General features: G+C 40.9%; 1 protein-coding gene across 1 annotated transcript in view; it reads left to right on the top strand.

Moving 5' to 3' along the window:
• PUDP (pseudouridine 5'-phosphatase) overlaps positions 1-12225 on the top strand; it is a 160574-nt gene extending 148349 nt beyond the window's left edge. Inside the window, exon 5 of the transcript XR_010406017.1 lies at positions 9687-12225. The gene's annotated coding sequence lies outside the window, so the exon portion shown is untranslated. The remainder of the gene's footprint in view (positions 1-9686) is intronic.
• Positions 12226-24696: the final 12471 nt, after the last annotated feature.

The raw sequence follows: 24696 nt of genomic DNA, 5'->3' as shown, positions 1-24696 counted from the left end.
CATTCTTCTGCATGTGGCTATCCAATTTTCCCAACACCATTTGTTGAAGAGACTGTCTTTGTTCCATTGGACATTCTTTCCTGCTTTGTCAAAGATGAGTTGACCATAGAGTTGAGGGTCCATTTCTGGGCTCTCTATTCTGTTCCATTGATCTATGTGTCTGTTTTTGTGCCAGTACCACACTGTCTTGATGATGACAGCTTTGTAATAGAGCTTGAAGTCCGGAATTGTGATGCCGCCGGCTTTGCTTTTCTTTTTCAATATTCCTCTGGCTATGCGGGGTCTTTTCTGGTTCCATACAAATTTTAGGATTATTTGTTCCATTTCTTTGAAAAAAGTGGATGGTATTTTGATGGGGATTGCATTGAATGTGTAGATTGCTCTAGGTAGCATTGACATCTTCACAATATTTGTTCTTCCAATCCATGAGCATGGAACGTTTTTCCATTTCTTTGTGTCTTCCTCAATTTCTTTCATGAGTATTTTATAGTTTTCTGAGTACAGATCCTTTGTCTCTTGGGTTAGATTTATTCCTAGGTATCTTATGGTTTTGGGTGCAATTGTAAATGGGATCGACTCCTTAATTTCTCTTTCTTCTGTCTTGTTGTTGGTGTATAGGAATGCCACTGACTTCTGTGCATTGATTTTATATCCTGCCACTTTACTGAATTCCTGTATGAGTTCTAGCAGTTTTGGGGCGGAGTCTTTTGGGTTTTCCACATAAAGTATCATATCATCTGCAAACAGTGAGAGTTTGACTTCTTTGCCGATTTGGATGCCTTTGATTTCTTTTTGTTGTCTGATTGCCGTGGCGAGGACTTCCAATACTATGTTGAATAGCAGCGGTGATAGTGGACATCCCTGCCGTGTTCCTGACCTTAGGGGGAAAGCTCTCAGTTTTCCCCATTGAGAATGATATTCGCTGTAGGTTTTTCATAGATGGCTTTTATGATATTGAGGTATGTACCCTCTATCCCTATACTCTGAAGAGTTTTGATCAAGAAAGGATGCTGTACTTTGTCAAAAGCTTTTTCTGCATCTATTGAGAGGATCATATGATTCTTGTTCTTTCTTTTGTTAATGTATTGTATCACATTGATTGATTTGCGGATGTTGAACCAACCTTGCAGCCCAGGGATAAATCCCACTTGGTCATGGTGAATAATCCTTTTAATGTACTGTTGGATCCTACTGGCTAGTATTTTGGTGAGAATTTTTGCATCCATGTTCATCAGGGATATTGGTCTGTAATTCTCCTTTTTGATGGGGTCTTTGTCTGGTTTTGGGATCAAGGTAATGCTGGCCTCATAAAATGAGTTAGGAAGTTTTCCTTCCATTTCTATTTTTTGGAACAGTTTCAGAAGAATAGGTATTAATTCTTCTTGAAATGTTTGGTAGAATTCCCCTGGGAAGCCATCTGGCCCTGGGCTTTTGTTTTTTGGGAGATTTTTGATGACTGCTTCAATTTCCTTAGTGGTTATAGGTCTGTTCAGGTTTTCTATTTCATCCTGGTTCAGTTTTGGTAGTTGATACATCTCTAGGAATGCATCCATCTCTTCCAGGTTATCTAATTTGCTGGCATAGAGTTGCTCATAATATGTTCTTATAATTGTTTGTATTTCTTTGGTGTTGGTTGTGATCTCTCCTCTTTCATTCATGATTTTGTTGATTTGGGTCATTTCTCTTTTCTTTTTGATAAGTCTGGCCAGGGGTTTATCAATCTTGTTAATTCTTTCAAAGAACCAGCTCCTAGTTTCGTTGATCTGTTCTACTGTTCTTTTAGTTTCTATTTCATTGATTTCTGCTCTGATCTTTATTATTTCTCTTCTCCTGCTGGGTTTAGGCTTTATTTGCTGTTCTTTATCCAGCTCCTTTAGGTGTAGGGTTAGGTTGTGTACTTGACACCTTTCTTGTTTCTTGAGAAAGGCTTGTATTGCTATATACTTTCCTCTTAGGACTGCCTTTGCTGCATCCCAAAGATTTTGAAGTTGTGTTTTCATTTTCATTGGTTTCCATGTATTTTTTTAATTCTTCTTTAATTTCCTGGTTGACCCATTCATTCTTCAGTAGGATGCTCTTTAGCCTCCATGTATTTGAGTTCTTTCTGACTTTCCTCTTGTGATTGAGTTCTAGTTTCAAAGCATTGTGGTCTGAAAATAGGCAGGGAATGATCCCAATCTTTTGGTACCGGTTGAGACCTGATTTATGACCTAGGATGTGATCTATTCTGGAGAATGTTCCATGGGCACTAGAGAAGAATGTGTATTCCGTTGCTTTGGGGTGGAATGTTCTGAATGTCTGTGAAGTCCATTTGGTCCAGTGTGTCATTTAAAGTCTTTATTTCCTTGTTGATCTTTTGCTTAGATGAGCTGTCCATTTCAGTGAGGGGGATGTTAAAGTCCCCCACTATTATTGTATTGTTGTCGATGTGTTTCTTTGCTTTTGCTATTAATTGCCTTATATAATTGGCTGCTCCCATGTTAGGGGCATAGATATTTACAATTGTTAGATCTTCTTGTTGGATAGACCCTTTAAGTAGGATATAGTGTCCTTCCTCATCTCTTATTACAGTCTTTGGTTTAAAATCTAATTTGTCTGATATAAGGATTGCCACCCCAGCTTTCTTTTGGTGTCCATTAGCATGGTAAATGGTTTCCCACCCCCTCACTTTCAATCTGGGGGTGTCTTTGGGTCTAAAATGAGTCTCTTGCAGACAGCATATCAATGGGTCTTGTTTTTTAATCCAGTCTGTTAGCCTGTGTCTTTTGATTGGGGCATTGAGCCCATTTACATTCAGGGTAACTACTGAAAGATAGGAATTTAGTGCCATTGTATTGCCTGTAAGGTGACTGTTACCGTATATTGTCTGTGTTCCTTTCTGGTCTATGTTGCTTTTCGGGTCTCTCTTTGCTTAGAGGACCCCTTTCAAGATTTCCTGTAGGGCTGGTTTTGTGTTTGCAAATTCCTTTAGTTTTTGTTTGTCCTGGAAGCTTTTTATCTCTCCTTCAATTTTCAATGACAGCCTAGCTGGATATAGTATTCTTGGCTGCATATATTTCTCATTTAGTGCTCTGAATATATCCTGCCAGTCCTTTCTGGCCTGCCAGGTCTCTGTGGATAGGTCTGTTGCCAATCTAATGTTTCTACCATTGTAGGTTACATATCTCTTCTCCTGAGCTGCTTTCAGGATTTTCTCTTTGTCTATGAGACTCGTAAGTTTTACTATTAGATGTCGGGGTGTTGACCTATTTTTATTGATTTTGAGAGGGGTTCTCTGTGCTTCCTGGATTTTCATGCCTGTTTCTTTCCCCAAATTAGGGAAGTTCTCTGCTATAATTTGCTCTATTATACCTTCTGGCCCTCTCTCTCTTTCTTCTTCTTCTGGGATCCCAATTATTCTAATGTTGTTTCGTCTTATGGTATCGCTTATCTCTCGAATTCTGCCCTCGTGATCCAGTAGTTGTTTATCTCTCTTTTTCTCAGCTTCTTTATTTTCCATCATTTCATCTTCTATATTACTGATTCTCTCTTCTGCCTCATTCATTCTAGCAGTTAGCGCCCCCTTTTTTTATTGCACCTCATTAATAGCCTTTTTGATTTCTACTTGGTTGGATTTTAGCTCTTTTACTTCTCCAGAAAGGGTTTCTCTAATAACTTCCATATTTTTTTCAAGCCCAGCTAGTATCTTTAAAGTGATGATTCTGAACTCTACATCTGACATTGTACTAATGTCCGTATTGAGTAGGTCCCTGGCAGTCGGTACTACCTCTTGTTCTTTTTGTTGAGGTGATTTTTTCCGTCTTGTCATTTTGTCCAGAGGAGAATAGATTAATGAGAGAACAAAATGCTAGCAGAGTAACCACGTCCCCAGAAAATATACTCTAAACAAATCAGAAAATACCTGAAGCAGTGGGATAAGAAAGGGAAAGAGAGAAAAAAGAAAAAGAAAAAGAAAAAAAAGAAAAAGAAAAAAAAGAAAAAGATAAAGATAAAAACAAAAACAAACAAAACAAAACAACAACAACAAAAAAACCAGAATGTGATCAAATATGATCTATATGGTATATAGATCAGTGCCACACACTAGATTTGGGGAGTATTTTGGTCTTTTAGAAGAAAGTGCCTCCCAAAATTTTAAAGAAAGAAAAACTTATATATGTACAAAAATAAGAGTTGATATGATGAAGGGATGGAATATGACTGTAAAAATGGAAATTCTAAAAAATTTTATAAAAGGAATTGATAAGAAGTTGTTTGAAAAAAGAAAGAAGAGGATTTAAAAAAAGAAAAAAGAAAAAGAAAAAAAAAGGGAGAGGATGTGATCAGGCAGGGGAATAGAAAACACCATATACTAGAGATTTAGGGTATATTTTAATCTGTTAGAAGAAACTATCTCAAAATTTTAAAGAGAGAACAACTTATATATATAAGCCAAAAATATGGGTAACTACTATTAAGGGATAGAATATGACTCTAAAAATGAAAAATAAAAATTTTTTTTTTTTAAAAAAAAGGGATTGATAAGATGTTGGTTGAAAAAGGGAAAAAGAAAAATTGAAAAAGAAATAAAAAGACAAAAAGACAGTTAAAAAAATTAACTTTAAAAGACTAAAGAATCATGGTAAAAAAGCCGTGAATTCTATGTGCAGTAGTCCCCTAGCGCTGGAGCTCTGCCGTTCTCATTGATCGCTAAACTTGGTCTTGGCCGGCTGTTCTCGCTGATCATCTGGGGAGGGGCCTGTTGCCATGGTTTCCAAACGTCTCTGCCGGAGGCGGAATTGCCCCGCCCTTGCCCCCTCCTGGCTAAGTCATCTGCTCGGGTTTGCTCTCCGGGGCTTTTGTTCCCTGCGAGCTTTCCCTACACCTTTGGAGGCGGAGAGTGAGAATGGCGGCCTCCCAATCTCCGCCCCGGAGGAGCCGAGAACTCGGGGCCCCGCTCCTCAGTGAGCCCCCAGAGAAAAGCCGTCAGTCACTCCCGTCTCCCCGCTCTCCGGCCGCACTCCGTGCTCACCCGGCCTGTGACCGCGCGTTTCTATCTCTGGCCCCCGACCCCGGGTGGAGTCTCCAAACCCAGCAGATCCCTGCGGTGCCCTCCCGCGCGGCTCCTCCCGGGGGAGGAAGGTGAGTCTCCCCAGATCTGCCGCTTGCTGGGTCCCTGCTGGAGGAGCAGGGGCCCGACGGTGCCGCGGATCACGGTTTATGGCCACCCCGAGCTGAAAGCCCGCTCCTCGGCTCTGTCTCTGCAGCCGGCTTCCCCGCTCCGATCCCTGGGAGCCCTGCCAAACTCAGGCACCCCTGGTCTTTCTGTGACCCCGAGGGTCCTGACACCACACTGTCCCGGAGGGTTCTACCCCCCGCTTAGCCACCAGAGTGACGTCCCTCGGTGGACTTTTAAAAGTTCCGATTTTGTGCTCCGCGGCTCTATCACTTGCCAGAAGCGGCCGACGGAGGCCCCTCCCCCGCCGTCTATCCTCCTGAATATCGCCTCGGACTCACTTCTCCGCACGTCCTACCTTCCAGAAAGTGGTCGCTTTTCTGATGAGAGAGTTGTTGCTCTTCTTTTCTTCGATCTGTTGAGTTTGTAGGTGTTCAGAATGGTTTGATCCCTATCCAGCTGAATTCCTGAGAGGAGACGAAATCCAGGTCTCCTACTCCTCCGCCATCTTGCTCCGCCCCCCCACATTATGCAGGATAATCTGCTTTACTGAGAGTCTACTGATTTAAATGTAATCACATCTAAAATACACCTTCACAGCAACATCTAGCCTAGTGTTCAGCCGAATACTGGCACCATAGCCTAGACAAAATAAATGTACATCACACTACCTATCTCAGATATGGAGCAGAGCATGGTACCTGGCCCTGTGTATGTAATAATTTTGTGTATAACTCCTATATAACAGTAATACTAACAGTGATCAGTACAGTTGTTGAGTTTACACTAGGTACATAAACCATACACATAGTCTATGTACATACACTATATATTTGCTTCTTAGCTTTTGCTCACAATATTGCATTTAAACTTCACCCCTGTCTTTGAGGCAGGTGGTTCTGCTTTATCTGAGGTGGCTGAGCTCAAAAAGCTTGATTTGTAAACCAAAGGGATATAATCAATGAGAGGCAAGGCTGGGATTTGAATCTAGGTCTCTCAGCTTCTAACCTTACCCCCAAAATTCTAGCACCTTCCTCTCTTCTCCTTATTTATATTGTTATTAGGTTATAATTGTGTGCTCAGATGTAAGAATTTATCTTTTCTGTGTCTCTTGAACTGTTTCTGTAAATGAGTATTTATGAACAATCTTTCTCCTCCCAAGCATGTTAAAAAAATTCCAAGGGTCGCATTAAGCCTGTTATAACCCAGAGCCTCTCTCTTGACCCCCAGCTGCCTCTTGTTTTAAAACCATACTTGGAAGAAAATAAATTGTTAGCTCTCATGGCAGAGCCTTTATGCCAGGCTTTAGGGGATCATTACCATAATATTATGTGTCAGGAAGCAATTTTCCAAATGACACTTCAGTGACCCCAAAGAGCCTTAAATCAAAGCAGAGAGCCTTGGATTGTGACTATTTAGTGCAAAAACAGTCATCGACTTCTGTTTTTTTAGAATAATCAAGCAGATATCACACAGAGGACAAAGTTATTCAGCTTTCCATTCTTTAGACTATTGTCTGGGTCCCAGTGGATATCATCATTTTGTTGGTGAAGGCACTAGATTTGGATGGTATTAGGAGCAGGGAAAAAGAAAAAAACCCAAACTTAGAAATGTGTCATCCCCTCACATGGTGGTTGGGGATTCTTGACTGGAATGTTCATAAAAGTAGATTGTAAATGTCCTTAGAGAAGGAACCGTATCTTATTCAATGTTTTACTCCTGCCTGCTTCATCAGTGCCTCGCTCCAAACACAAAGGAGCCCAAGACTCTTATCAAATAATCTTATCAAACCTCTCCAAAGTAGAGAATCAGGTCTTTCAATAACGACTCGGTTTTCCTCTTTATTCAGTAGCTTAGTTCTCCCAAAGGCACAGAGAATGGACCTTTCTCCTGCAGTTTCCAATACATTTTCTGGAAAATAAGATGCATGCTAATGCCATTTCAATTGAAAGAGCTTTTGACTAGGAGTATTATGGCCATTTGAGAATAATCACTTGCTATTTGTATTATGCAAAAGACTTTGTCTAAAGCACTCTGTTTGTAAATAAAGCCCAGAAACTGCCTATAATATAGATCTAGGTCCACTATTCAGTTCTTGATAAAGTACCAGAATAAGCACGCTAATGTGAGCCACTTATTTCTGTGTGGTTAGAACAGTTGTGGTTTTAGGAAAAGGACACAGATGAAGAACCTGGCAAAGAGTTCCCAAACATTCAGTTCCTCCTTCACGTAGAGTCAAATTTTCAGGAGACTGAAGTGATGGCTGTCAGACCTGCTTCTTTCCTTAGAACAGCCCACAGAATATAGAACAGGAAGGGGTTGAAACCAACAACCCAAAAGACTACGGAGGAACATTAGTTCACATAATACAAAGGACTTATGGTTATCGTCCCTGTCCCTGTGTGGTGGGAAGCCCTGGCTAGAAATGCATGGGTAAACACTCAGCACTTCAAGAAAATGCCAAATAGAAACTAACTCAGTTAAAAGCAAGAGTTCTGGGTACAGATCAGCTGGGGAACGAGAAGAAAGTACCAAGAGAAAATCCCAGCCAGCTCTGAGGGGACATGGCTCCCTCTATCCCTTGCTCAAGCATTGCTCAGTGGGCATGTGAGAACACAAGGTATATCCTTTGTAACCCACCGTGTGGCAGAAAGTCACAGTTCTCATCATAGACCATAGGCTGCATCATCACCAAAAAAGTCCTTTTACCTTCTTCCAAAAGTTCCAAATCAAACAGCTTCTCCAAGGATTGCTGTGTTTTGAGAATCTGATTATCAGTGGTAATTCAACTTGTTAAAAGAAAACAGAGGATGGACGGAGGGAGTCCACAGATGAAGCAAGGAGATGTCCTAACAAATCAATTCCATCAGTGTTGAGGAAAGTAGGCCAGGGTAAGAACTAATGATGGTGTTGGGAGGAACCACTTGGCAATTTAATCCTGAGAGCCCCGTGTGGGTTTGGGCGTCAAAACGCAAAACAAATAAAAACAAACAACCAGAAACCAAATCCAGACTTAGTCAGGAGAGAGTTTTATTCCGAAAGATTTTTGCAAGGGGGAAAGCCATGAGGGGCATGAGGTCTGTGGTCTATGGTCCGCCTCCTAGCTGCTCAGGTTGCATGCACTCAGCATATAAAGAAGGAAGCTGAGGATGTACTGAAGGAATGTGTTGTGGATTCCCATTTCATGGGATGTCACTGGTGCCATGGCTCTGTGGCTACAACTTTCCTTGGCCATGTTGCTAAGGGAATCCTGAGGCACTCTGGAGGCCCTCCAGGGCCTCTTGGTTGTCCCTTTGGAACAAACTCACTGCATGCCCCTGAGAAAGGACTTCATTTCTTTTCTTGGTAACACCTTCATTAAGATGGAATTCACATGCCATTCAATTTACACAGCTACATTCTACAACTCAGTGTTTTTTAGTAGATTCACAGAGTGGTGCATCCATTACCACAATTTTAGAATATTTTCATTCCCCCCAGAAGAAAGCCCCTACCCATCAGCAGTCAATTTCCATTCCACTCTCTGCCAGCCCCTGGCAACCACCAGTCAGTCTGCTTTCTGTCTTTCTAGATTTTGCTCCTCTGGACATTTCATGTAAATGGAATCTACAATATGTGACCTTTTGTGTCTGGCTTCTTTGTGCATAATGTCTTTGAGGTTCATCCACATGGTAGCACCTGTCAGAATTTCATTGTTTTTTTATGGCCAAATAATATTCCATTATATGGATGGAACACATTTTGCTTATCCATTCATTGGTTGGTGGACGTTTATGGTTTTTCCACATACTGGCTATTATGAAAAATGCTGCTGTGAACATTCGTATATGAGTTTTTGTGGGGACATGTGTTTTTATTCCTCTTGGACAAATGCCTTCATTTCTACAAGATCTCACGACCTACAGAGGCTGCCCACTCTTACAGGGTAGGTCCCAGTAGGTACCTACTTACATGTACCTACAGAATCCAGGATTCTGGTGCTGCAAACCCTGGGCAGGACCAAGTAAGCAGCACCTACCCCCAAACCTTACACTCTTGACATGGTTCATTCTATCTGTTTGTCCCATAGCTTAGATTTGCACTGAATGTCTTAGCCCTTGGGGATCAATCGTGTTCTCAAGAGATAAAAAGCCAGTTTCCTCCTGGAGGAAAATGTTGGCTGGCAGAGTGTTGGCCAGAACACAGCGATGGGTATATCCCCTATGACAAAATGTTTGTAATGAGGAAGCAGTCCATTTGATCCAATGATACTTTAATTAAGTCCAGGCATTCAGGCAGTGATGGATAGAGAGAAGATACAGGATTTGAGTCAGAAGAACTTGGCTCAGTCCTGCTCGGGCTCTTCCTTAGCTGTGGGAGAGACCGTTTGCCCAGCCCTTCTTCCATATACCCAGCTATGTCCATTTCCAGTCTTCCTCATAGTTAGGTGTGCCCAGCTGACCAGGTGCTCCCAGAAGTGAGCAGAAGTGAATGTGCTAGGCATAACCTTGGAAGTCTCTCATAAGATGTACCCCCCTGCACTTCCCTCCAGCCGACTGCAGTGCTGATGCCCAGAGGGTCAATGCACGATGTGAATTGAAGATGGTAGAAGCATGACAGCTTGGATCCCTGAATGACCGTGTGGAGCAGAGGTTTCCGCTGCCCTCAACACAGGCTCTACACTGTGCATGGAAATGACCACGTCTGAGCCACCACGTTGGGTCTGTTTGTAGCTGCAGCTTACTCTACCTTGACGCGCTACCTCTGGTAAGTGATATTTCTCCCCGGAACCTTGTCTGACAGAGATTATAGCAGTGCTGATAGCTTCTGTTCTTCTGAGAATAAGTTCAACAACACGTGTAAAAAGCTCCATAGCTATAAATTGTAGCACAAACATCTATTGTTAGAATTACCACTGACATGAGAAATCATGGTTTATCAGTCATAGCTGAAGCTCTAGATTTATTCACACAGAGGGGAGCTAGAGATGTAGTTTTTAGAAAATGTGGAAGGAGACCAGTGATCACCATATAAAGCTAATTTTGAAAACTCCGAATATTGGCTTGGTACAAAACTGAGAAACATTAAATGTAAAACCAGAACAATCCTTTGCAACAGACATGGGACATTTGAAAGCAATTTTCCCACTAGTTGAATTTCATGGCATAAATGTTCTCATTTTTGAGGGACTGTAATTATTTAGACATTTGCTCAGGGACACGTTTAGCAAAATAAGAACTTTCCAAAGTGACTGTGTTATGTTGAAGAACAGCTCGTGTGGCAGAAATAATAGACTCTAAGCTAAACACAGGACCGTCTGGAATTGTCTTCTATTTTATAGCAAAGATTTGATTGAAAACCAGGCAGAAGTATGGAGCATTAATACCAGCAGTTATGCATGCCTGGAATCTATTGTGTGTGAATGCTCTGGTCGAGTCATATGTAGGGGTCTAGCATTGCCATCAACCACAGTATATGGAATTACTGAGAACATGTGTGTTATTTTATTTGACTTTTTTTTTTTTTTTAATCTCTCAGTGGCACACCCTACCAGATTAAAACAGTGGTCCAACAAAATATAGACTGACATCTCTACCAGTGGTTCAAACTACACCTCATAGCATGGGGAATGGATTTTGTGAGCCCGACAGTGGGACTGTTATGGGTTCTCAATACATGCAAAATTATAATAATTGTTTCTACTTGCTCTCTGTTTCAGAATCATTAATTAATTTTCCTTATTGTATTCTAATTAGAGTACATTTAAAAATGTTTTATTAATTGCCAGGACACTCCTGGCTCCTTGGCAGTAGCTCTCCACTCTGTAGAAGCTGTTGCTTGTTTTTGTATTATTTATGAAGGGTATGTTTATTCTTTCTTAGCATAAAGAATACTTCTTCCAAGCACTGGATTGCTCCCAGGAATAACGATGACGTGTTGATACAGAGAAGTGGAGTGATGTTTAGGCTCCTGGATCTGTGCTTGGGTCTTCCACTTACTAACTGAGCCGGCTTGGAAACTTGGCTTAAATTCTCTGTGTGTCACTTCTCTTGTTTATAAAATGAGAATGGAAACCCCAGTGTCTCCTTCATAGGGGTGCTGTGAGGATTTAGGAGATAATCAGAACCGTCTTTGGTCCCTTGTCAATGTTCAATACTTGTGAGTTATTTTTATAGTTGACCTTTTGTTCTTAGCTGGTTTACTTATTCATGAAATGATTATGTAGCACTTCCCAGGTACTAGAGACACTGCTGGTTTCTCGCAAATAGAGAGATAATTACAAGGAAGCTCTGGTGAGCTTCACACGGAAGGGGAGGCACCCTGACCTCCTTTCGATGCTGGTATGGTTATGGCTGAAGTAAATTCAAGAAATTCTTGTGTCAAAGTAAGGAGTTCTCAGTTAAGGTTGAGGAAGATAAGGCTTCACAAAGGAGTTGCTTTCTTTCTTTTTTTTTTTTTTTGGGACATTTTCTTTTCTAATTGTACCATTTCCCTCCCATGTAAGTTTAATACCGTACTTACATTGTTTATCTATTTATGTACCGCGTGCATATTTGTGCTTTATACATAAAAACACTAAGGTTTCTTTCACCCCTAGGGTTCAGTCTTGGTCCCTTAGGGGTTCTACTGTCTGCATTGATAGTACATACTGTAGTGAGAAATAGCACCATTGAACGGGCAGAGAAGAAATTTGGATAAGACAAATAAGAGAGTACCCCAATGGCCATCCTGGCTGAAGCATCTTATATAGAGTGACACAATCCACACGTGTCCATGTTGACATCTACATATACTTGTGTTTACATACGCATGTCTCTTGTGTGTGCTGATGCTGCTTAGGTGTGTACTTAGGGTATTTTACTGTAAAACATGCCTAGTTCTAATTAGCAAGTAGAGTTTACATTATTCTTAACATACCCTTTTTAGTGATTCTTCACATAATTCATGGGAGGAAAAAGTACGTACAATCCTCCAAATATTATATCAGTGACCTACTGAGTGGACAAATCTTGTAGTTCATAGTGAACAAAACTGGATAGGCAACATGTAAAAAAAAAAAAGCCTCATTAAAATCTGTTTTCCCATCCTAATTATTGAAGCAACCATTTTTGTAGGATATATGGATATAGTAGAAAAGTATAAATGAGAAACAAAAAAAAACCAACCATAATCCTAGCACTGTGGAAACATCATTGTAAATGTCTGAGTGTCTGCATACACACACATGTTCTGGTTGTGGTAAGAAACATATGCAGAGCTAAGTGTCAAAAAAGAGGATGAAGGTCCTCAAGACAGTAAGAGATACCCAACGGTGTAGTCTAGAATTTAATCTTGTTCAAAAAGAGATCTGGCCTTTGCCACTTAGCTTCTGGAAGTGACCTCTAAGCCCTTGGAATGTCCTGAGACAGGGGTATCTTTGTTTGCCCCGGGGGCTTTGGGTCACTGGGTTGTGTAACACTGTGATTTAGGGTGGGGGTCCTGGGCATGCCAGAAAACCAAACAAAGTGACAGAAGGTAGGGGCTTTGGGTCATGAGGTATCAGCTTGTCTTCCTGACTGGCTGGAGACTGAGGTCAGCCACGTGGTCAGTCTGTCATTCTTACATGATGGAGTCTCCATAAAAACTCTAGACACCAAATCTCAGGTGAGTGTTCCTACATGGCAATACTCCCTGTGTATTGTCACACATCAGTGCTGGGAATGTAATACTGTCCATGTCTCCAAAGAGGGAGAGGATACCTGGAAGCTCTGCATTTGCAGTTTTCCCACATGCATCTCTATGTCTTTTCCCTTTGCTGATTTCCATGTGTACCCTTTCAGTATAGTAAATCATAATTGGGAGAAAACAGCTTTCTGTGAGATCTGTGAGTCCTTCTATAGAATTATAGCGTGGTCTGGGGAAACCCCCCAGATCCTGCAATTAGCATCGGAAGTGATAACAATCTGGGGCGCCTGGGTGGCTCAGTCGGTTAAGCATCTGCCTTCAGCTCAGGTCATGATCTAAGGGTCTTGGGATCAAGCCCCACAATGGGCTCTCTGCTCAGGAGGGTGTTTGCTTCTCCCTCTGCCCTTCTCCTGTTCATGCTTGTACTCACACACTCTCTCTCTGAAATAAATAAATAAAATCTTTAAAAAAAAAAGAAGTGATAGCAGTCTTGAGGACTACTCCCTCTACCTTGGTAGCTGGCTGACTTTTGCATGGGTGTGTAGTCAAATGCAAGGGGAGGCCACAGGAGGGGGTCAAAGTCAGGAGGTGGGATGTGGTGAGAAGGACATAATGCATGGCTCCAGCCAAGAAGCCAGAGACCATTCCTGAGGGTTTCCTCATGTAAGCATTGTTAATCAGGGCTGGAAGTTGTGTACGCTCCATGGCATGGTGAATGGATGGACTAACCCTGTTTAACAAGCTGGATGCAGGGGCGTGAAGACCATCATCTAGTGCTAGTGAATGCTAGAAAACAGCACACTCAGTACAAGGGAGAAGATGTGGTTGTGGGCGTCATATTCAGTGGGAGCTTCCTGGAGGAGGTAGGCTTCAGCTTGGAGTTGAGTGATATTTAGGATGGCCACTTGGAGAATAGGGGCTGCAGGAGTGAATGTTCAAGGCACTGATGTTTAGGGAATGCTTACAGTGCAGGGCATAGACCTTTCTTTTTTTGGGGTGGGTGGGAGTGGACCCATGTAGTAGAGTGACAAAGTCAAATTTGAAAAGTTTGTGGGTGATCTTGAGTCTTTGGGTAAAGAATCTAGGTTCTCTCATACATGTTTTATTACTTACTGTCTTTAACTATGGCCTTGGGAAAATTAGTTTCTTCATTTGAAAAAACGGTCTGTTAATATTTAATTTAGAGAGCTCTTGTGAAATGTAAGTAAGAAATATATATAAAATATTTATTACTTTCCCTCACACCTTGGAGATGCTCAAAATATGGGTTTCCTTTTATCCCAACCAAGAATAGCCTGAAGGTTTAAGCAGGAGAGTTCTATGAGAAATATGGTATTTAAGAATTTTTTTCTGGGAGAAAATAACAAAGATAAAGTTGAATTAGAAATAAATTGAAAACAAAAAAGGAACTCAATAAAAAAAGAAAGAAATACCACTTTAGGTATTTTGAAAATTGATACTTTTTTTAAAAATCCCATGGTCACACAACACAAGAAATGATTAACAGTGGAGAAACGCAACAGATGCGGCCTTTACCAAGTGACCCTGGTTAACATCATTAGTGATGAGTCATATGGAAATCATGGACTCCCAATAGGACATGATGAGAAGGGCACCTCACCTCTGAGGACTTCTTCCCCAGAACCCATATCTGCAGTTTCATCATTAGAAAGCATCAGACAAATCCAGGTTGAGGGATATTCTGAAAAATATCTAACTGTCAAGGTTACAAAAAGCAAGGAAATTCTGAGAAATTGTCATGGTGCAGAGGAGACTAAGAGGTATAGTAACTAAATGCAATGTAGTATCCTGAATGGGATCCTGGAACAGAAAAATCTCATTATTGGATAAACTGGGGAAATCCTCGTAAAATTTATAAATACAGTTAATAGTAATGTCCCAAAGTTGGTTGCATAGTTTGGACAAGCAAGCCATGGTCGTGTAAGATGTTAACACTGGGGGAAACTGGGTAAAGTTCATATGGGAAATCTCCATGCTATCTTTACAACTTTTCTATAAATCTAAAATCATTCCAATATAAAGAACTTTACTAAGAATGCCAAACAAAACAAAAAGTGTTAAGAAAAATTACTCCTGATTTACTATAGGCTATACAAAGAAATTTACTTCTAGGTAGACCACTCTAATCAAGAGCTCCAGTACCTGAGGGCAGAAGAAGATGGACATGCCAGCTCAAGAAGAGAGAAAGAGAAATTCCCCTTCCTCTGCCTTTTTGTTCCATTCAAGCCCCTAATGGATTAGATGAGGCCCACCCACATTGGTGAAGGTGGATCTTCTTTACCCATGCTACCGATTCAAATGTTAATTTCTTGCAGAAACACCCTCACAGACACACCAAGGAGTAACATTCTCTCAGCTATCTGGGCATCCCTTCGACTGGTCAAGTTGACACATAGAATTAACCATCACATCAACGTCTAAACGAAACAGTACATGGTTTCTAAATAGCCACTTAAAGGGAGCAGCATCCTTTGGTTTTGTGGAACATGGAGTTTGATAGGGCATATGGGTTTAATGCCATATGGCCTTGCTTCATTGAGGGGGATGAAGATGATCATCAAAGGAGGAAAGAGACAAAGAGGGAGAATAGGAGATGGAAATCTTTAAAGGGGAACATCTCTACAAGGGAACAAAGATCTGGAGGATTAAAAGCTGTGAAATGTGTGAAGTCTGTCCCCCTTTATCTCACTTATGATATCTTTAATAAAGTCTACAAAGCAAATCCACAAAACATACTTTGGGTGGCTGGATTTCCCATAGAGATTGGTGAGGGAGACAAATGGTGCATGCCATGCGTATTGCATGTTGGATGACTCAGATAAGGGGGTATGTTCTGGGTTGTTGATGTAGTAAAATTGTCTAGAATGAGTGCTCCTTGGTTTATACCTTCCTAGTATTTCATGGCATCATGGGTTGACTTAATGTGTCACAGTCTTTGACTTCTGTGCAGTGAAGAGGGTTGACCTAGGAAACACTGATTTTACCGGCGTCCACCACTACCACAAAGTTGGTTAGTGTGCCTGTGTTCTTAAATTGTGTTTTTGTCCTGCCTCCTAGCAGGGGCATGATGCCACCTAGTTGGTTCAATTTCCATGAAAGTAGACAGTACCCTCAGGTCCCAGGCCAACTAGATTCTAACACCCTGGAACATCTCTTTCTTTACTGTTTGATCCATTTCAGGGACATTTCCTTCTGTTGTAATTACCCAATCTACATTCTGGGATAAAACATGAGTATACCCAGAAACACTGCACAAGTTGACCATATAAGGTGCAAACTATGGAAAATTCTCATAGGCAAGAAAATATTATTCTTTCCTCTAGCACTGTTGAAAACCTTCAAATTTAGGCATTGTTCAGGCAGCATGGGTTCACCTGAGAGCTTGTAGGAAATGTAGAATCTCAGGTCCCTTCCCTGCCAAGATCTATGGAATCAGAATCTATAATTTTAACAAGACCCCTAGTGGATTTGTGTGCACATTAATGTTTGAGAAGCTCTGCTCTACCATATGAAATGTGAAAGCTCAGCTGCCCCCACCAATGAAGGGAGAAGGAAGCAAAGGAGACCAGAGTTTGTACTTGAGAATCTGACTCTGGGTTTGAAAAAGCAGATTTCTAACTCCTGGCTTCTTTTTTTTCTGAGAGCCTCAGAGGAGTTTCACCCTAAGACCAAGATGTCAGTTTAACATAAGGACTCTTATTCAAACACTGAGTGAGAAAGGCGATCCTTTCCTCCCCTTTTCTAGAACCAGCAAATAGCTGCCAGAACCGAAGGATCTTTTTTTTTTTTTTTTTTTTTTTTTTTTTTTTTTTTTTTTTTTTTAGGGGAGTTCTCTCCTGAATATAAAAATAGTCTGTTTGTGTGCTAGGAGAAAGGGCTTTGCTCTTTCTGGGACCTCTTCATTTGTTTTATCTGCAGTCTGCAGTCATGGAGGTATGGAGGGCTACGAATCATGTTTGATATTCAATTTTCCTCCTGTTCCTTTTCCTTTTAAAAGGCTGGATGTGAAAGCTAGTATCATCGGAAAGCCCAGAGGAGAATGTTGTGGGAAGAGGCTCGATCTGTGTAAAGGACAAATAGAATTGTCCACGTCTCAGCATTTCTCTGTAACTTTCAGTCATGGTCAAATTAAGAATGATATATGGCCCACAATATTCACATTGAATTTAAATGACCTAATATTTTTTAAAGCCCATTTTATGTGGTTACTGCTTGAATTGATAGCCTCAGTGATAAGATGTAACAGGGGCGCCTGGGTGGCTCAGTCGGTTAAGTGTCTTCCTTCGGCTCAGGTCATGATCCCAGGGTCCTAGGATCGAGGCTCGAGTCCGGCTCCCTGCTTAGCCGGGGGCCTGCTTCTTCCTCTCCTCCCTGCTTCTGCTCTCTCTTGCTATCTCTGTCAGTATCTCTGACTCTGTCTCTCAAATAAATAAATAAATAATCTTAAAAAAAAGATATGATAACAATCCATGTACATGTCAGTCCCCATCTGTAGCCACAAACTCTTAAATGTGCCATCTGTGTTTGCTGACTTTAAACCAAGACTGTATAGGCAACTCTTAATATATCTCCTCTTTGTCAAATATCAGATTAGTACATACTCATTCTAAACCTAGAAAGTGTCTATACACATAAAGAATGCAATGACAATCTACAGTGCTCCTACCACTGGAATGACTGATGTTTACATTTTATAGCACAACCTTCCATACTGCCTTCATTATAGCGAGACCTGGAAAATGTTCCTCCACAACATGGGATCCTTAGATAAAACAGCTTTGTGAATTAAAAAAATTTATATATTGTTCATATCTTTCTGTACAAATTCATAATATCCTTTGATATCATTGTTACTAAACAGACATGACTTATATTTGTGAATATTACACATTTTGTCCCATCTATCTGACATTATTGGGCACTTAACTTGTCAATGAATCATCATAGATTTTAGTTTTTTTAATTGTCATCTTTGTTAATACGGTTTTCTCTGGTTTTCTTGTGTTTTTTGTTTGTTTTTTGGTTTTTTGACCATTCAGATTTCCTCCCTCCATCTTTTCCCCCTACTTTTTAATTAATGTTTTGTAGTTGTTATAGCTTGAAAACAGGTAAAATACAGACACATTCCACTTTAAAGCCCAAAAGAAAAATACTAAAATATTTGTTTATAAAGACCCCCCAAAAAATGGAAAAAATATAAAAGTGTAAATGTAAATTGGAAAACCCTGTCTCCTCATTCCCAGCTTTCTTGCAAGTTATTCCTCCAAATTTCCACTATGCTGGGGTAATGACCCCTTGGGTCTATGTTCTACCAGACTTTTTAGTAAGTACATGCAATGTAGTATCAGCACATACAGTGTATTTTTCAAATAATATGGAATCACCCCAAATATTCTGCTCTGTGTACATCTTTGATATCCTTGTTTTCAGTGCATTCAGATGGGGTTACACTGTGATAATCACACTTACATGCCCTTGGACATTGAAGCCCTTGGAAACATCTGCACACCCATGTGCATCTCAGTCTTGGACACATCCAAACAGCTCTTGGGAAGTCCCAGAAGTACCCCCACAATCCATCACTTTGTGTGCACAGAGGAGATGACCAGCTGCATACAGACAGAGATGTATGTGCCAGGGCCATATTTCTCCTGTGAAGAACAGAAGCCCCCTTTCTGACCTAGACCCAGAAGATAAGCACTGCCATCTGCTTTTTCCCTTTCAACAGAGCGTGTCTCATGTTTGAGTGGGCACTATGTGCAAAATCTCTTCTTAATTCTAGAGGCAGTGACAATTCTGTGGATGAGAGCTACTTTCCCAAGACTCTTCAGGTCGTCTAATTCCACGTACCTAGGAAGGCAAGGAGGTAGCACCTAATTCCACATACCTAGGAAGGCAAGGAGGTAGCACCTAATTCCACATGCCTAGGAAGGCAAGAAGGTAGCATGGGGCAATAGTCCATGGTGGTAAAAAAAACAATGGAGATGGGTTTCAGAAGACTCGAAGAAGGATCACTGTGAAAGGATCACACCTGTTGGAGGATCTAAATCCAGAATTCTCTGTGGCCACTCTTTGCCCAAGATGTGGGAGGTTCTATGTCTCTGTTAAATCAATATAATCAACGGAGCGAAGTAAAACTTTCTGGATAATACCGGTAGCTTTGAACTTTTTTCTTTCTTCTTCTTCTTCTTTTTCTCACCTGTGTTCCTTTTGAGTTGTGCAACCATGGCCTTAGATCATAAAACCTTGCATGGCTGAGAATGGATGTGTTTAACTGTTTTATTGAGGGAGAATAAAATATTCATGTTTGCCTCAAGTGTCAGTGTGTTTGATGCTTTGTGAAGTGTTGAAAATGTGGTACCATTTAAGAGAACTTAAGACTCCTGTGGAAAGGCACTTTATCTTTATTGGTGAAATGCCAACATCCTACATTTGAGTCTTAGATCTTGTGAGTGGAGATCACAAGTACCCACTGAATATTTCTGGCACTAATAAAAACATGGTTTTCCAGAATGCCAAGGTTTTATTCCCCACCTGTCTCTCTGAATGCGTAGTATTTAGGGTGAATGTTGACTGCTTTCTCAGCTCCTTACACTAGAAAAAGTCTTTGCCTAAAATTTTCATTCAGTTCCAAGTCTGTGAACCACAACAACGAAACCCAAATAACAAAAATCTGGGATAATAAATGAAACGGTTTTGCCTAAGGCTGAAATACATCTTTGAGTCACAGCTCCCTGGGTAGAAGGACTTTCTGCTGAGATGAAAGAAACCTTTAAAATATTTTAGATATTAAAGTAATTGCTGAAATGATAATTGACAAAAGAAGAAATGTTCTATTATTCTATTAAATATTTTAGAAGTGCTAGTGATTAAGACTCTGGAGATGTGTAGGTGGTAGCACAATTTGGAAATAGATATATGAAAGCCTTGAAATGTACGTGCAGTAAAAAGCCACACGTAGCGTCCGGTATATGTTAAGAGTTCAATTATTCAATAAATAGTGCATAATAGTAGATAGTATGGCACCTTGTTGGGACTTTTCGGTACACAGACATAAATGTGAGCATGTAATAACTGAACAATGTTGATGAGGTGTTTGTTTATGTGTATTACACTCAAACCTTGAATAATGTGGGGGTTCAGGGAGCCAACCCCCACCACACACAGTTGAAAATCCACATATAACTTTGACTCCCGAAAAACTTAACTACTAATAGCCTACCATTGACCAGAAGCCTTACCGACCACATAAACAGTCAATTAACATATTTTGTATATGTGTTATATACTATATTCCTACAATAATAAAAAAAATGTGACTAAGAAAATCATAAGGAAGGGAAAAAAAGAAAATCATAAGGAAGGGAAAATAGATATACAGAACTGTACCGTATTTTTTGAAAAAACACAAGAAGTGGACCCGTGACGTTCAAACGTGTGCTGTTTATAGGTCAGCTGTAGTTTTCTTTGGCTGCTAGAGCAAAGTCCTACAAACTGGTGGCTTACGATGACGGAAATTAATTCTCTCCTAGGTCAGGAAGCCAAAAGTCCCAAAGCCAAGGTGTCAGCAGGGACATGTTCCCTCTGGAAACCCTAACAAACCCTCCTTACTTGCCTCTTCTAGCTTCTAGTGGCACCATGCTTGGCTCATTGGCCCATGAAAGCATCACTCCCTTCTCTGCCCCCCTCTCCATATGGCCTTCTGCCCTGTGTGTCTCTCTGTGTCCTCTCTTCTTATAAGGATTTAGGGCCCACCCTAAATTCAGGATGATTTCATCTCCAGATCCCTAACTAATTACATCTGCGAAGACCTTTCTTCCAAATAAGGTCACATTCTGAGATTCTGGGTAGACATCAATTTTTAGGGAGCACTATTCATCCTTAGGATATCTGGTGGGGGTGGATAAGAAGATGCCATCCCAAAATATGCCACTTTGGCATAAGGTTATTTTGAGCTGAAGGCAATGAAGAAGTAGCAAATGCAGAAAGAGTGCTGTGCCATCCCACTATCTGCCCCAAAGCACGGCATACATTTGCCCTCATGAAGGTATTTCCCTCCCCCTCCCCCGTACCAGGAGGAGAACAGCCTTATCACTGGAGACAGATCAACAAACAAAACTTACTAAAATAATCCTTATCTTCCATTAGTTTCCCCCCATATATTTACCCTCCCACAATTTACTACCCGTAGATGCCCAAACCCCTTTGCCTTTACTTGTCACTTATATACAATTCATTGTCCTTTGTTAAAATGGCATATAAGCTCCTTAGTCTAACTCCTTCTGTAGGCTCTTCTTTTGTATGAAGGACTCCATATGCACAAATAAACCCTTTCTCTTGTTAATCTGTGTCTTATCAGTTTAATTCACAGGCCTCATTACTATATCGTAAGAGGGTAGAGGAAAACTTTTTCCTCCCCTGAAAATGCATGGATGCTGAACTATATCCTCAATTTCTCCCCCCACAAAATATAAGCATAGAACACAGTGTCTGGAATGTGAGGATTCTGTATTACCATTCACCCCAAACCCCAACAGGGAATCCTAGCAGACCACACCAAAGTAGTGCATGCCATGCTTTAGCTCAGCCTACGGGAGACCTTGAGTAGGGACCAAAGCAACTTGCATGGGCTTTCTTCCCTTCAATCCCACACTTAGACTTGGATAGTTCCCCCTCATGGAAAAGAAAGACTTTCTTCCATGCAAAGGAGAATTGGCCCCACAGTCTAGGATAGTCAGGCCAAGAGCTTCTTCCCTGGGGGCTGGTACGGACAGCTTGGGGTCGAGTGGGCATAGGCAACAGTGACAAATAGGCTTTCTTTACCAGGGCAGCCAAGCAGGAGAGAAAGAACCCAAAGATTCCAGCTCAGTGTTCTCACATTATCCAGAATGGCTTTTATCCCTTGATTTCAATGAATACAACCATGCAGAAGAAGAGCTAATCCAATGTCAATGATACCAAATGTAGAAATAATGGTATGCAAATCTTCGTGTTTTGAAAAGATCGTCATGTGACTCCTTCTCTAACAGCTATCTAGAATTCTTGAGCTCTTTTCATGGAATAACACCTCTAAGTGGTAACAATAAATATATCTTCAAGTGTCAGGAAATTCATATTATAATATATGGTTATTTTCTCTAATGCTGTGGATTCTACGACATCTTTAAGGAAGACTCTCCCAGTAACACACATCTCCCCCCACACTTTGGCAAGACTGTCAGTAAGGATAAAAATCTATCTTGCCTCAGCCACAGAAGGAAGATGGCGGCTGAGTAGGACCCTAGACTCCTTTTGTCCCATGAACACTACTAAGTAACTATCAAATCATCCTAAATACCCCAGGAGTCGATCTGAAGACTGACAGAACAGACTCCACAACTAAAGGCACATCAAAGAAGCCATGAGTCTTGGGGGGGAAAAAAGTCTCCTTTGGGAATTCTTACCACTTCAAAGTTTCCTAAGGAAGAAAGGCAATAAAATCATCTGCAGCTACATCCATGATAAATCATGTTCAATCCAGATAGAATAAAGAATAAACACAAATTAGGCACATTTTGTTCTCACTACCAAACTTTAAAAGGACAGACTCATAATAACACTTTAAGAAGACAATTTTTTAATAGATTTGAGTCCATGGAGGCTAAAAAAAAAAAAAAAAAGTTTCTCAAAATAATTGCTTTATCTTGCAATTTTCAGTCATTTGCAACTGCTGAAGGATTTTTAAAAATCTGCCCAATTTATGACTCCCAGGTGCAAAGTTCCTTCTACAAACCAGGTTATTGAAAACCTTTCTCTTAAATTATATTTTACTATGCACTAGTTAGTGATATGAAATAGCCATATTTTGTATATCACACATCTGGACATAGAGAAGCAGAAGTTTTCTTAAAGTTCAACAGCATAATAAATTAATGATGAATTTTTTAAAAATCTCTCATCTTGGGAGAAAAGAAATTGGATTACCCCCATTTTCTTAAGTGTAAAAGATTTCACCAGATCTCTTAAAATGAGGGATGGAACCTAGAGATAAAAAGTCACGGTTCACATAAATCAAAAGAGCCAAAGAGCTGAGAACAAGTTTTCAAAAAGATAATTTTAAGCATACATTATAATTGCGCTGCCACAGTACTTACCCATTATCTGCTTTTTTTTTTAGTTATTACCAATTTTCTGGGACATAATGGATAATTGTGCTTAGGAATTTGAAAGTAAAATGTGACATTTGCATAAAGGTTTCCTGTTCACCTTTGCACTTTTTAGTTTTGGCGGGATTGGTATTGCAAAAAAAAAAAAAGTTGGCTTTGTGAAGGTGGTTCTTAAATTGACATAATTCGTGTGAACCTTGACCTGAAACGGTAGCTTGCTCTGCTTTATAAGGTTTGATCTGTGCTTTAATCCTTCCCTGGGAACAAGTGCTTAACTCTGCAAGGATGAAAGCAGGGGGGGTTACCAAGGACAACGGATGAGATACACATTTCCAGGAAGGTGGCAGAAAAGAGAAAAATCTGTGCCTGTCACCCTGCACAATTAAGAACTGCAGAAACACATGCGTCCCGTGTGTAATCACAGGGGAAAGGTCCTCCTGGCAAGTGCCATCCATCATCCATCAGCCGCTGGATTGCAAGGGATGAGGGAGCCCAGGTAAGCATGCCTTGACCTGTCCGAGATGAAGTCATCGTCCTGCCTGGAAGGCTCCACTCTGTGACTGCCAAACTGAGCTAATAAGCAGTTGCCGGGCCGAGGAACGAAGAGAGGCTTGGTTTTGAAAGTTTGCTTTAAGCAGTTCTTGTGTATGGCATGCCCATAAACACATGCACACACATACATTTATGTATAGACATATATTTAATTAAAGAAGAGGCTGCTTGCATAAGGTGTTCACAGCGATAAGTGATGAGCTAATTTTTACTAATTTAAAAGCTTTGGGGCATGAACCTGCTTAAGAGTTGAATATCTTGAAGCTAGCATTTTAAAACATTAAAGATGTTTTTTGATGGAGCAAGAGAGATTGTTGACCTACTCACCACACGGAGGCTCCAGGAAGGGTAGGAGAGAACTGTGGAGGAAAATGATTTATCTTGTTTATCTTGGAGTGAGTCTTCGGGGTATAGGCTGGGTCCTGTCCACTGCACCAGAGGTCCACGAAATCCTTTGCCTCCAGCAGAGCTTCTTTTTTTTTTAAGATTTTATTTATTTATTTGAGAGAGAGAGACAGAGAGAGAGCATGAGAGGGGGGAGGGTCGGGAGGGTCAGAGGGAGAAGCAGACTCCCTGCCGAGCAGGGAGCCCGATGCAGGACTCGATCCAGGGACTCCAGGATCATGACCTGAGCCGAAGGCAGTCGCTTAACCGACTGAGCCACCCAGGCGCCCTCCAGCAGAGCTTCTTGCTGCCTCTTAAATTTTCTGATTTACACTGACTTGCTCAGTCGCAATTATGAACAGAAATAGAAATAGCAAAAGCCATTACTTTATCGGCTCTATACACTTCCATCCTGTGGTGTAGAACAAATCTACCTAATTATTCCCTTTACGTTGGACATTTTTGCTCTTAAATAGAACACGAGCTCAAACGTTGATGTCCTTTGTTTTTCTCTCTCCTCCTTTCAGGAGCAAGCTTCTCAGGGCACCGGTCCACGCTTGCTGTCTCCATACGCTAACTCCCATTCCCTCCTGGGCCAATTTCAGCTTGGCTTCTGGCCCTTTCATCCCTACCCCTCAAACAGTTGTCACAAGGGCTCCAAAAATTCTGTGTCATTGGTCACAACACACCTGTTTTTTTTTAAAGCTTTGTTTTTATGGACTTCTTGCCAACATGGCCTCTTGGCCACTTCCGCATGGCGTATCACTATCCTCTTTCATTGTTCCTTACTTTCCC

Source organism: Mirounga angustirostris, unplaced genomic scaffold (assembly GCF_029215605.1).
Source record: "Mirounga angustirostris isolate CCGP_5_RB_7025 unplaced genomic scaffold, mMirAng1.0.hap1 SCAF_11, whole genome shotgun sequence".
NCBI lineage: Eukaryota > Metazoa > Chordata > Mammalia > Carnivora > Phocidae > Mirounga > Mirounga angustirostris.
The sequence above is the reverse complement of the archived record's forward strand: the minus strand, read 5'-3'. Positions and strand labels throughout refer to the sequence as shown.